Source organism: Lissotriton helveticus, chromosome 4_1, assembly GCF_964261635.1.
Source record: "Lissotriton helveticus chromosome 4_1, aLisHel1.1, whole genome shotgun sequence".
Taxonomy (NCBI): domain Eukaryota; kingdom Metazoa; phylum Chordata; class Amphibia; order Caudata; family Salamandridae; genus Lissotriton; species Lissotriton helveticus.
The window spans coordinates 1,894,204,754-1,894,219,918 of NC_136063.1; positions in this window are offsets into that span (position 1 = coordinate 1,894,204,754).

Sequence of the window (15,165 nt, forward strand, 5' to 3'; positions counted from 1 at the left end):
GGTCCATAGCGGTCCTGACGTGCAAATCGGTCGTCCGACGGGGCGAGCGCCGTTCGGAAAGGACGGGCGATGAAGGAGCCTCCAGAGCGGCAGGCCTCGGGGCACCTAGCCACCCTCACCGGACTGCTGGGGCAACTGGGTAGGGCACCCTTTTAGGCCATCCGGACACAGGGTCGTCAAGGGCCATCTGGTCGCCCGGCTGCGCGACCAGATGACCCTGTGGGCAGGGCGACCAGATAGCCCTACGGGCTGGGGCGACCAGATGGCCCTGCGGGCCGGGCGACCAGATGGCCCTGCGGACTGGGTGACCAGATGGCCCTGCGGGCTGGCGGCCGGGCTAACTCCAACTTTTGTCCTTCCCCAAAGTACTGTAAGCCCACACTACGTGGGGGCTTGATAGTCGAGGAAAATGAGCTCTCCAGGCAGGCCGACGGGGAGAGGACGTGGCCTGGGCTTAACCCTCCTAGGTCCAGCCGGGCCCCAGGGAGGACGGGCCTACCTAGGGTTCGGAAGGAGGGACCAGGCCGGGGGCTTGATCTCCACCCGGCAGGCCACGGGGTGCTGGAGAACCCCCTGTCCATGCAAGCCAGCCGGGGGGGGTTCCGTGCGTTCATCGAGGCCCAGGGAGGCTCTCCCCAGCCGGGGCTAGGGTTCAGAAGCTGGGACCTGGCCCGGGGCTTGAGCTCCATCCGGCGAAGTTCTAGGGCGCTGGGTACGGGTGTCCACTGAGTCCCGGGGAGGCTCTCCCCAGCCTGGATAGGGTTTGGAAGCTGGGAAACTGGCCCGGGGCTTGAACTCCATCTGGCAGGCCCCGAGGGTGCTGGAGCCCCCTGTCCTGCAAGCCAGTCGAGGGTCTGGGCGCTAGGGTCCATCGGGGCCTGCAGAGGCTCTCCCTGGCCTGGGTAGGGTTTGGAAGCTGGGACCTGGGGAGGCATTCCCCGGCCTGGCTAGGGTTCGGAACATGGGACTAGCCCTGGGGCTTGAACTCTGTCCGGCAGGTCCCGGGGTGCTGGAGCCCCCGTCCTGCAAGCCAGCCGAGGTTCCGGGCGCTGGGGTCCATCGGGGCCTGCAGAGGCTCTCCCTGGCCTGGGTAGGGTTTGGAAGCTAAGCCCCAAGCCTGCCAAGAGCAGGACGCCGTTTAGGCCCCGGTCGAGCGGGCGAGTGGATTTGTCGAGCCCTGGCCCCAGCCAATCAGGTTCAGAGCCTCCCCGTGCCAGACTGACGCACCTGAGGGCCCACCGGAGGCCATGCCCGGGCCCCTGCAGCGCATGGGCAGCATATCCCCAGACCTGGTGACCTGGCAGACTGGGAACTGCTGTTACCCTGGCCCTGCCAAGTCCCACTTCTCTCCCAGGGCTCGACAAATACGACAACCAGATGGCCGGGCTCCCCCGGAAGTCCCTATGAGGTGCCATTCGCCTCCCGGATCCCAGCGAGGGCTCCAGGAGGTCGGGTACTTTCACGTCTTGGGTCCCCTTTGTCACCTCGCGTGCACAGATTACAAGAAAGGGGGGTAATTTCCCTCCGGATTACTAGGGACAGGGTACGCCCGGACACCCCTCCAAGGCTGGTGGTTCTCTGCCAGGGGACCAGATGGGCTATGCCTGGGTAACACCTCCCTAGGCCACCCGGGGCTTCCTTCCTCCAGGCCAGCGGCATGTCAAATTGCCCAGGACGGGCTCCATGGCTCTTGGGCAGTCGTCCCCCGGGCGTCCGGGGCTCCATCCTGGCCGACGGCATGGAAAAGTGCCCAGGACGGGCTCCACGCGTCCCGGGCATTCGTCCCCCCGGGCGTCCGGGGCTCCATCCAGGCTGACGGCATGGCAGAGTGCCCGGGTCGGGCTCCATGGTTTTCAGGGTGGTCCTCCCCTGGGTGTCGGGAGGGGGCTCCAGGCCGAGTGCCCGGGTCGGGCTCCATGGCATGGAAAAGTGCCCAGGACGAGCTCCATGCGTCCCGGGCATTCGTCCCGGGACGGGACGGGATGGGGACGGGGACGGGGACGGGGACGGGGTCGGGAGAGTCCAGGTGGCTTCACTTCCGTGCCCGGCCATCTGATCGCCCAGATTCCCTCGGCCATCTGGTCGCCCGGATCCCCTCAGGCATCTGGTCGCCCGCAATGTTTTCCTATGGGGCGACCAGATGGCCGGACTTCCCTGGAAGTCCCGATGAGGTGCCATTTGCGATGCCTGGGCAACACCTCCCTAGGCCACATGGGGCTTCCTTCCTCCAGACCGACGGCATGTCAAAGTGCCCAGGACGGGCTCCATGCGTCCTGGGCAGTCGTCCCCCGGGCGTCCGGGTCTCCAGGCCAACGGCATGGGCAGAGTCGCCAGGACGGGCTCCATGGTTTTCACGGTAGTCCTCCCCTGGGTGTCCGTGGCACCAGGCCGACGGCATGGCAAGGTGACCAGGACGGGCTCCATGCGTCCTGGGCAGTCGCCCCCCGGGCGTCCGGGGCTCCAGGCCAACGGCATGGCAGAGTGCCCGGGTCGGGCTCCATGGTTTTCATGGTCGTCCTCCCCTGGGTTTTCCGTGGCTCCAGGCCAACGGCATGGCAAAGTGCCCAGGACGGGCTCCATGCATCCTGGGCAGTCGTCCCCCGGGCGTCCGGGGCTCCCATCTCCAGGAGGCCAACGGCATGGCAAAGTACCCGGGAAGGGCTCCATGGGTCCTGGGCTGCCCTCCCCCGGGCGTCCGGGGCACCCACCTCCAGGCCGACGGCATGGCAAAGTACCCGGGACGGGCTCCACAGGCCCAGGGAGGATCTCCTCAGCCTGGCTAGGGTTCGTAAGCTGGGGCCAGGCCATGGACTTCTCAGCCAGGCAGGCATCCTGATATGGGCCACCGTATTAGGCCTGAGATCCGCCCGGCAGGCCATCAGAACGATGGCCTGCCAGCAGAAATGCGTTGGGCAAACTTTACCGCTCGCCCGCTGTGGACGGACTTTTTCCGCACCCGAAGCGGACGGACTTTTTCCGCACCCGCCGCGGACGGACTTTTTCCGCACCCACCGCGGACGGTCTTTTTCCGCACCCGCCGCGGACGGTCTTTTTCCGCACCCGCAGCGGACGGTCTTTTTCCGCACCCGCCGCGGACGGTCTTTTTCCGCACCCGCCGCGGACGGTCTTTCCGACTGACATCATAATTTACCCCTTAGTACAGAACTACAATAGGATTGAGGATATGTATGCCTGGTTAACTTCTTATGAGATTGCATTGAGAATGAATGGTGTGCCTGAACAGCAATGGGGGGGGCGGGCCTGTGGAAACATTTTGAGGCTTGTGGGAGGAGTGCTCTAGAGCCCTTAGAGTTAGCAGGTACCATGGCCTACCCCAATATGAAGGAGGCCTGTGTCTAAGGTATGGACTTACTTCAGAGCAGTACAGAGTGCAGTTTAGAAACTCTAAGAAGAAAGAGTCTGAGACTTGGATGGAGTGTATGAATGTGTACTCGCGTGCACTGGAAGGTTGGATGAAGGGCAGCAAAGTAACTGATTATAAGGGGTTGTTGCATTTAATTAGTTGGGAGCACTTGAGCAGTCTGTGTGTTCCAGAGCTGCGCCAGCATCTTTTAGACAGCAAGCTGACAGACCCCATTGAGCTTGCTAAGGCGGCGGACTGCTAGACCAGTACCAGGGTCCACAGAGGAATTGTGGGTACCACAGCCAAAGGTAGGCAGGGTCCCCAGCAGAAGAGTGGGGGGATAAGGGTAACCAAAAGGTGTTCTCTCAAGGGCCCCAAAATACTTCCAAGGGAAAAGAGTCCCAACCCCCAAACCAAAGAAACAATGGGCCCCTAGGGTCAGAAGGGATACAGAGGTCCCCCTACTTGCTATCACTGCAATGAGGTGGGACATGTTATCAATAAGTGCCCTAAGAAATCCCCAGCACCCACTGGTGCTCCAGCCCCAGGGTTAGCAAGTGTAGCTTTGGGAGGGGATTTGATTTCCAGTGGGGAGGCGTGATTAGAAGTCATGACCCTTATCTCTTTAGGAGACCAAGAGATGGTCCAGGATACCTCGCTGCCCCTTAACACTAAGAAATACGGGCAGAAGGTGACCATCATTGGGAGGGAGATAGAGGCTCTGAGAGACACAGGAGCCAGCGTGACATCCGTGAGGTGTCAGTGGGTGTCTGAAGAGCAGGTCATTCCCAATGTACTCCACCCAGTAGTTGCAGCTGACAGCTGAGTGAGCCTCTGCAAAGAGGCTTGTGTTCCCTTTGAGTGGAGGGGGGTCTCTGGTCTCTTGGAAGTTGTTGTAAGTGAAGCCTTGCCTGTAGACTGTCTGCTAGGTAATGACCTGGAGAGTTCCCCATGGAAGGAGGCGGAACACCAGACTCATCTGGAGATGTTGGGTTTGCCTGCTTGGATCTGCATGACCACGCCGGCTATGGCAGCCAGTAAGGGTGATTCAGCAGAATGGGAGCCTGAAACAGAGGCCCAGAGACCTGCCAGGAGAGAAAGAAGCAAGGGGCGCGGGAAACCCACCCCAGATGTTCCCATGGCCCAGGAAGGGGCAGAACCTGTGGGGGGATGCCCTGGAGCCTACTGGGGAGCAGGTGGCCAAACTGGGGGACCTACCTGAGCTGACCCATTGTCAGCAAGAAGGTGGTCCCTCCAGGGAGGAATTCTGCACGACGCAGAACGAGTGCCCTTCCCTCATTGGTGTGCAGCAACAGGCTGCAGACAAGGCAGCAGGTGGAGAGTCCAAGGATCAGCTCATTTACTGAGAAGATGAGTTGTTGTATAGTGAGTCTAAGTTCGCTGAGCCTGGTGCAGCCTGTGTGCTGGTGGTACCCAAGCGCTTCAGGAACTTCCTAATGGGTCTGGCTCATGACGTGTCTCTCGCAGGACATCTGGGGTAAGATAAGACCTTTCAAAGGCTTGTCACCCACTTCTACTGGCCCCAGATGAAGAAGCACGTTGGTACCTTTTGTAGATCTTGCCAAACATGTCAGGCCAGTGTACTGACCGGGCTGGAGGAATTCAGCACCGCATACCTGGATGACATTGCTGTGTTCAGGTCCACATGGGAGGAACACTTGCAACACCTCTGTGAAGTGTTGAAGGCTCTGCAAAGGGCAGGCCTCACTATCAAGGCCAGCAAGTGCCAGATAGGGCAGGGATCTGTGGTGTATTTGGGACAACAGGTGGGGAACCTGTGGTGTTTTCACTGTGTTACTGTGAGTGTTGGTACAAATACTTAGCACAGTGCCTTTGGTAAGCCTGACTGCTCGTGCCAAGCTACCAAGGGGGTGAGTAGGGGTTATCTAAAGAGTGTATCCTCCTTACCCTGACTAGAAGCAAGGGTCCCTATTTGGACAGTAGTACCTATCTCTGCCAACTAGAGACCCCCAGTTCTAACAATAACATTGACAGATGCTCCTGATTTAAGGAGAGCAAATATAGAGAAGCCATATGTTTGTAATTTACAATTTGGTGGTGTCTCCTTTCTCTTGCTACTCTGTTGATGAGCAAGAACAGGTGTACTTCTTTGTCTTCCACTTCAACATCTCTTTCTCTAGTTGCCCTCATAGACATATTTGCACAGCGAGCTAGTTCCTGATACACTACTCACTGTGACTTGGAGGGTCCTGACCTTGGCATCTGGGTTTTCCCTGTTTTTTAGCTAACTCTACAGACTCTTGCAAAATGGCCTAGTTTTCCACAGCCTGATCAGGCCTTTCCTTGTACTTGTCATATGATGTAGGCTGGCACTGTTTAGCAGCGGACGGTAGTGGGAGTACCTGCCGGGCGGTGATGTGGGGAGTGGGAGGGGCTGGGGGGGTAGTAATGTATGGATTACGGACCTTAACAGATAAGTAAACATATGAATAAATTAAACGAAGTTCATTGCGCGCACTGCATCGCATTTGGTAATGTAAAGCTGCGTGAAACACTGGTTTGCAATACTTTGCCTCAAGGAGGCGTTAAATGGGTGGCCTTTTTATGCAACTACCCATGCCTTTTTTGATACTAAACACTATATACCAACACCAGTAGACAGGGTTTGGCAACATAAATTAATTCTCCTTTCTTTTTTGACTTTGCATGTGTGGTGCACTGTACAGCAAATATAAAAAGCATGAAAAGGTTTTTCACTTGTCTAGCCATAGTATTTTGCACAGGAAGGGTACCCTTCTTGTACAAAACCTATGGTAAATACCGGCACGCACCCTTGGGTTATGTGTGTGCCTGGTGCACAGCAGCTTAAATTAGCAAAAATCTGCTAAAATCCCTATGGAAAGGGGAGGAGAGAGACATATCTCTGTGAATATGGCGCTCTCTTGCTCTCTCTGTCGCGCAATGTAGCACAGCATTTTTGGCTGCTGCGGTCCATGACAACTTTGAGAATCAGGGCTGAAGGGTCCTATTTGTCATCACCGTAGAACATTACAAGCAGGCCATGCCCTGCGAGTTACGACGAATGCTGGTGATAATGAGGAGATGCGAGACAATGAGATGCTTACACCCAAGAGGCATCTCCCACCTTTATTTATGCCCTTAGTCGGCACCTGGGATACCGGCTGTCTGGATGCGTGACGTGTAATTGCCTAATGCTGGGTGGCACTCATGGAATCTTCCGCCAATCTGTATTAACCAAATAATTTGAGAACTACCAGTTGTAATGTGCATAACATTAATGATACAAAGTACAGCAAGACATTTTTGGTAAGTAGATAGCTTGAAAACGAATAGATTTACATCAAGACGCAAAAAGATTCAAATTTATGTAAATATTTGCATATTTCTGCTCCGTATTTTCACTCCAATGAAGAGTAAACATTCCAGTCAGACTCAAAATTTAAAACAAGTGTGCTGAGTTAACATTTGTCTTCCCTGTTCAGTTGAACATTAGCTGCCCACACACTGATGAGAAGGAAACAAAGCACTCCCAAAAATGTTATGAACGAGCAATTAATGCAGATTTCTGGTACTGGCACAATCCAATAACTCCATGTGGCTGCTGAAGTTATAACCACATATGACACCTACGGTTACTGCATCTCAGACAAATGTGATAATCATTTCACAGAATGTATGAAATACTTGTTATTTTTGCTCATTTTTGTTCTCCTTAAAATGAAGTAATATTGGTTGGTGCAAGCAGGAGAGAAAATAACTAGCAGAGGCACCAAAATTCAAATGAAAATTAGTAAGCCAAGAAGACAGTGAGTAATATGTGTGGTGGTGCATGCATGCTAAATCCATTGAGGTGACCCTCATAAATTGTGCGTGCCTGGTTGATCTTTCATATCCATGATCGCATCTTGTCATAGTGATTGTCAAATAAACAGCTTTCCAACATTACGTTTTCCTACGAACAATGGCACGAGAACATATGTTTTTCAAATACCTGAACAATTACTAAGACTACTTACCTGCATTTTCTATTTAAGGTGGTGAAATAAATTAGAGCTATGATGTTCTTCAAATCTGGCAACCCAGACCACTGAAGGTAGATAGTGATATTGAATTGTCCGAGAGAAGTAATTACATGTACGTGACCAGCATTTCATTAAACTTTCAGACTTTCAGTAGGATTAGAATGGGTTTATATTCAATTATGTTGAGAATCATTGGGTCGCTATATTTTGGATCATACTTTTACACCTATGCGGCTTCATAAGTAAATCAAAAAGGCCATCTGTAAATCGACTCAATTGTACCGACGCACAATTCCTCAAGATAAAGATTTGCCACATTAAGGCTACTTCGAAAATGCGATGCAACGTCATATATTCAAAAGCAGGAGCAGCTGTTAAAGGACAAAGGAGCAATCTATATAGAATGTAACCTTAAGTGCCATGTGTGTGATTGCAGGAGCTGCTATTCGGAGAAAAGGAACAATGTATAAATCAAGTGACATTGTCAGAACAACTAAATACTGTCTTTATGGCTTATGAGCGAGCACAGGCCCATCTAATGCTGTGTATTGCTGAGAACTTAATCACAAGATGGTTGCCAACACATTCTGATTTGGAGTGTTGGCAGCCAATCAGAGTGAAGCTCGTACCCGGGAGTGTTCACGAATCCTCTTCGGTGCTCAGATATCGATATTTTTATTTTTTCAATTTTTCAGCCACTACTGAATGGATTAACACTATTGCAAAAAAGCACGCTTTCTAGACCAAGACCTACCTTTTTGCCAACCTTGGTGTAATTCCGTTCAGCAGTTCGGGCTGCAACTTTGTCTAAAATGTCCTATCTAAATTAACATGGAGAAAAGGCGTTTTTGAATTCCCCATTTTTTCTCGGTCCCTGCTTAATGAATCACCCCAAAACTTTCAATACAGGAGTTGACCGGAGTGCCCCATTAGTTTGAAAATTTCGCGAAGATTTGCCATACGGCACCAAAGATATTGGCAAAAAAAAAATCTAATTAAAAAAATTCTATTATAAATTAAAACATTAAACTATTTACAAATCTTCAAACTTACATTTCCTACTACAGTGAGTGCAACAGTAGGGAAAGTGTTGGATAGCGGAGTGGTAAAAATTACTATTCCTTCCCATGCAAACTTACCCCCCTACAAAATTAAGTGTGTGGGCCTCAATGACGCCCCTCAAACCACGGAAACAATCACCCCACAAAGATTTCTATATTGTATGAGAGGGACTGTGTGCCCTCCGCCTGGTGCCCTGGAGTCTGCCACGCCCAGACCCGGTTGCTGCAGTGTCCTGGGGGGAAACAGCCATTATAACCGGTCATAATCACGCGTGATAGTCACCACGAAGCCATTAGCATGCATATGGGTTTACCACGCATGCCTTTACCACGCATGCTTTTACAACTAGTAAACATTTACCACGCATGATGAACGCATAATCATAATAATGTCTTAGTGTTGATGAACACGCGTTGTAATGGCTGTGGCTTACGTGCTTCAAATTAGTTTTTAGGTATACGTGTGTCCAAGTCTAATTACATCAGACGCCAAGGACAAACACCGTGGTGTCTGTGGCAGGAAATCTCATCGATCTCAGAGAAGATAAGCGGAGGGTAATGAAGTAGCACGTATAATAAAAATACCGGAGGAAAACTACTAAAATGGCGGTGGTCGGAATATGTAATCAATGTTTGGCGCCTCGGCAATATGTTTCAAATAAATATAGATAGAATGCAATTATTAATATATTACAAAAGTATAGCAGCGGATGACAAATACGGCCCAAGAAAAGAAAGCGGTGAGGTGGCAATTAGGAAAGGAGTTACAAAGTATGAGGTGATTATTGAAGAAGAACTGAAGTGGCAGACAATAAGATATGTAGGACATGAATACAGGGAAGAGATGAGAAATAAATCTAGGAAAAGATAAGGTTTTTGCGTACGTCAGCTTACTTGGCAAAACAGAAATTCTATGAAATTTTGTTTGAGTGTTTCTATAGAAATGTCTGTACAAACTAATGCTTTTGTCAAATTTTTGGGGAAATTGTGTTTGAAAATGCATCGTTTTACAACAGTTTTGGCATTTTACTGGGACATGGCCTATTTTTCCTATTTTTTTGTGCTTTCAACCTTCTTCCAGTTAATGGGAGAAATGGTTCTGAAAGCAATAATGGATCCTGAAAAGCGATACATTTTAGAAAAGTAAACAACATCATGGATACAGCAATGGGTAATTTGTGTAGATTATTCAAGGTTTCTTTATAGAAACTAACAGTTGAAATAGGAAAATTTGACTTCAATGGGAACAAATGTTCCTAACCGCATCATAATTGGGCCCTGGGTTGGGAAGGCACGTTCCCGATCCTATTTGGAAGGAGCAAATGCCATAAGGAGGCCTTCCTAACTGCATCAGAATCAGGCCCTAGGTGGGAATGATTTCCTAACCGCATCAGAATCAGGCGCTTAATGTTTACAGTGAAAACTTTTTTTGCAAAGTGCCTAGCTGTGGATTTTGAACCATAGCTCTGCCGGCACCTAGGGAAGCCTAGCAAGCCTATCCCTTTTTGAAAACTAGACACCCGGGGAAACCAGGATGGGGTGACTTGTCTGGCTCTCACCAGGTTCTGTTACCCAGAAACCCTTGCAAACCTCAAATATTGTAAACAAAACAGATTTTCCTCACATTTCTGTGGTGGAAAGTTCTGTAATCTGTGTGGATCCACAAAATTCCATGCACCCTGGATTTCCCAAAGTCCTGTGACAAAAATGGTACCTCACTTGTGTGGGTAGGCTTAGTGGCCGCGACAGGAAACGGCCCAAAACACAACATGGACACACCACATTTTCACTGTGAAAACAGACCCTTTTTTGCAAAGTGCCTAGCTGTAGATTTTGAACCCTAGCTCTACTGGCACCAAGGGAAACTTAGCAAAACTATACATTTTCAAAAACTAGGCACCCAGGGAAATACAGGACGGGGTGACATGTCTAGCTTTCACCAGGTTCTGTTACAGAGAATCCCTTGCAAAATTCAAACTTTGTCATAAAACCCCACATTTTCCTCACATTTCTGTGGTGGAAATTTCTGGAATCTGTGCGGATCCACAAAATTCTACCCACCCCTCATTCTCCAAAGTCTCCCAAGAAAAATTATATCTCTCTTCTGTGGGTAGGCCTAGTGCCCGTGACAGGAAACGGACCAAAACAGAAGATGTACACACCACATTTTTACAGTGTGAACTGACCATTTCTTTGCAGAGTGCCTAGCTGTAGATTTTGAACCCTAGCTCTGCGGTGACCTAGGGAACCCTAGCACACCTATAAAGTTTTGAAAACTAGACACTCATGGGAATCCAGGATGGGGTGATTTGTCTGGCTCTCACCAGGTTCTGTAACCCAGAATCCCTTGCAAACATCAAATTTTATAAAAATAAAAATACATTTTCTTCCATTTCGGTGGTGGAAAGTTCTGGAATCTGCATGGATCCACAAAATTCCACCCACCCCTGCATTCTCCAAAGTGTCTTCCAAGAAAAATGGTACCTCACTGGTGTGGGTAGGCCTATTGCCCATGACAGGAAACAGCCCAAAACACAATGTGGACACACCACATTTTCTCAGTGAAAACTGACCCTTTTTTTGCAAAGTGCCTAGCTGTAGATTTTGAACCCTAGCTCTGCCGGCACCTAGGTAAACCTAGCAAACCTATACATTTTTAAAATCTAGATACCCAGGGGAATCAAGGATGGGGTGACCTGTTTGGCTCTTGGTTTTTTTTATTTTATAATTCCCCTTCCCTGCAACCTCCACCCGCTCCTCCACTCCCTTTCCCTGCCAGCCGCTACTGACTAGGAGTCCCAACTATAAATGGAATCCAGTAAATAAATCATATATAAGTGCTAATCCTTGTGTACACACCTGTAATTCAATACTGGGTGCACAGAATCGAAATCTAAACCCCACAACTTACTTCTGGTGTAGTACAATATACCAGCGTATTCACCCGTTCCTGAGTGGTCACAGCATACTGCATTGCACTGCATTTGAAAGGGACGAATTACTTGTATTCACTTGTAGAAATGTAAATACAAGTGACCATCTTGAAATGTACAAACTATCATTACCTTTCCTGCATGGTTCGGAACCTGGTGTTAAGCTAATTCTAATTGAAGGCCATATGTTTGTAATATCCTCATTATTCATGACCAGCAATACTTACCAAAATGGGTCTCTTTCTCCATTGTATCTACAAAGTGCCTAGCACCTGACATACATTCTGTCACATACTGGTCTCCTTCTTAGTTTTGAACTAAAGTCCTGCACACAAAGTTCTGGAGATGAAGAAACCATCCAACGTCAGTAGTATAATCTCCCTTTTTAATAGGTCATCAGGTATAGGTTATGCACAGCCAGCCGACACGTATTTCATTGTAGAAAAAGGCAAGGTTCTACGTGTGTATCATGTCTTGAATCGTAGCTCCGCTCTTAGCTATCTGGCGTCCTAACCACGTACTCGTACCTCACCAGGAACAAGCGGTTCTCTATTCCTGTTACTTTGCCACTCTACATTTTAGGTGCAGGACTTGATACGTTTTTACTGTTACATAGGACTCGTTTGGAACTGGCGCCCGATACTTTAGGTGATATTGCCAACAGGCATTTTCTCGACCGCTACCTACGCTTGATCACTCAGAATTTGGTTACCCTTCCGGGTTGGAATTATCACCAGAATTGGGCCTACCTTACTTTGGATTCAGCCACTAAGCCCTGAGGAGTTGTAGAACTTTGCCTTTTTCTACAATGAAACACGTGTTGGCTGGCTGTGCATGACCTATACCTGATGACCTATTAAAAAGGGAGAACAAAAACTCCAGATTATACTACCGATGTTGGATGGTTTCTTCATCTCCAAAACTTTTTACTTGCACATTGGTGTTTTTATGTTTTGAGTGCGCAGGACTTTAGTTCATTTGTGATTGTGTGGCGTGCTCCACACGGATTGAGGGGTTTGAGGGTCTCCCCTCCCTGTCAGCACCATTCCTAATACTGGATACTTATCACTGATTGTAACGTTAATAGTGCTTGAGCGCCAATATTTCCTGCCTACTAAAACCCGTTTCTTTCTTCAGCAGTCCTTCTTAGCTTTGAACATGTAATCCTTAACTAACCCAAATGAACTACTCTCCCTCTTCTTTATAACTATCTAAGCCCCTTCCCAAAAATAATGGCCCAATAGGCAATATTATTATTGAGTCCAAAAAGAGTAATGAAGATCCTATAGTACATATGTTGTGTTAACTTTGTATATTCATGTTCTAAATCTAAATACTTTCCTCACATCGCACACCAAGTAAAGTGCATTGCTGCATGTAAGATTGACATGTTTGTTACCCCTACAATAAAATTCTTGAACCCTAAATGTTGGGTCCTCCATATTCAGTATTTTATTGTGTCATAATTTACCACAACCGCCACTTTAATCCCCCCAAAAATGTGTAGTTCATGATCCACATTAAGACCCTTGTCCACTGCTTTTATTTCAAAATTCACATCACATTTGTCCTCCAAAGGATCAATTCTCTGTTCCCAGACCTGGGATCAATTGGTGTATGCTGTATACCATGAAATTTGATTGGAGATATTGGTTGGCAAACACCACAGTGTACAGCTAAGTGGTATCTTGCATCATTTTGCTATATCGCTCTCAGGTGTTACAGAATTTGTTCTCTTAATGGTCTGATTGTGCTGTCTACATTGATAACCCTGCAAACAATCACATAAACCATATGCATAGTAGAATAAGTAATCCTAGAGCATATTTGATGTGTAGTCTTAGTTTTGTCATAAAGATATTGTTTCTTGTCATCGACAAATCTGCAAGCACTTTGATCTCCACATTTATAAAAATCTGTATTAGAGTGTGTCATCCAGTTGGAAATTTTGCTAGTGGTGAGATCCATTTTGATGTCACTAATCATCAGTGAGAGGCTTCAGTGTCTATACAAAACACTGTTGAATTTATCTAAGCCTCGACCATATGCTATTATGGATCTAATTGTATCATTTTTGAGTGTCTTCCTTTTCTTATCTTTTAGAGTGTCCTCTCTCTTTAATTTAAGGGCCCTATACTTGGCCATTTTTCTCATCCTCGTATTATAACCCCTTGTGCTGAATCTGATGTCCATATCATTCAAAATCTTTAAGAACTCATGTTCCACACAACAGTTATGCTTCACTCTCATTATCTCTCCATAAAGTATGGCACGTAATTGGGTCCTACAATGTATACTCCTAGCATGCAGAAGCGCATTATAAGAGGTCTCCATTCTGTACAATCTACTCCTAATCTTGTTTTCCTTAACAAAGGTTTCCACATCAAAAAAACAGATCTTTTCAGTACTGTATTCCAATGTAAGCTGTATGTTGTATGGGTTTTCATTTAGAAACACCCCAAAATGTTCCAACTGCTCAATAGAATCTTTCCTTATCATCACTATGACAATGATCAAAGCCCCTCTGCAGCAGAAACCTCTGCATTATAAACAGCCTAGTCTGTATCTGATCTTCAAAGACTCCTGGAGAAGCAATTTCCAAATCAGTTAGTTAACTTTTTGACACCATCCTCCATTCATTAAGCACAACAGGTATGATCTGGTCTATTAACAGGCTTTATGACTATGGGCCTGATTACGTTGGTGGCGGATGGGCTATTCCATCACAAACATGACAGATATTCCGTCCGCCGTATTACAAGTTCCATAGGATATAATGAAATTGTAATACGGCGGACAGGATATCTGTCACATTTGTGATGGAGTAACCCTGTCTGCCAAGATCATGATCAGGCCCTATATTTGGATTAATTTCTTCATTCTTCAATTCATTATTTTCAAGTCTGTTTTTCAGAATTTCAACTTCAATTCTGATAGTTAGTTGTGCACTTCTTATCTTTCTTCTACTAAAAAAATGAAGTCAGCATGAATGCCAACATGAATGTAAATGAGAGCTACCCGACTGAACAACAGTGTCGTAAAAATATGCCATTCTTCTTCAGAGGAAAATTATTGAATGCCATAAGTGGAAACTGGACTAACATTTCGCAACTTTCAAGCTTGAGTGAGATAGTCTTTTTGGTGCATGAACTGTTTAAAAACAATTTACTTGGATGTCTCACTGAAATGACCACAAATAGTATCCAGAGCACGGGCTCACGGTTTGATCCCCAGCTGCAGCTCAGCCCAGCACCATGTGACCCTGGGCAATAGCTCGCCTAATCGTCCTTAAGGGGCATATTATCAAGGGGGTTTATCTCCGCTTTTTTGGCTTTAAAAGCCAAGAAAGCAGAGATAAAATGATCTCCCTATTATCTAGCTGTCGCTAACACCAGTTAGCGACAGCTAGTAGGAGATAGCGACCATCTTGGGCCCCACTTTGCATGTCAGAGAAATTTATCACTAATGACATGCAAAGTGGGCGTGCCAAGATGTTAGCGACTGGAAACAGTCGCTAACATCGCTATCTCCTATTACCAACTTTTGGAGATATTCACGCTAAGCGCAAATATCTCCAAAAGCTAACACCTGCCCTGAGCAGTTCTTAGCCATGTTATCCAATGGGAAGTGGATAACATGGCTAAGAGCATTAGCTCGGTAATGCCTGACTATCGCTGACTTTTCAGCGATATTCATGCATTGCGGGCGATTTTTATCGCATTTGCGATAAACCTTGGTAATACCAAGGTTTATCTGCGATAAAAATCGCCGCAGGTCGGCGA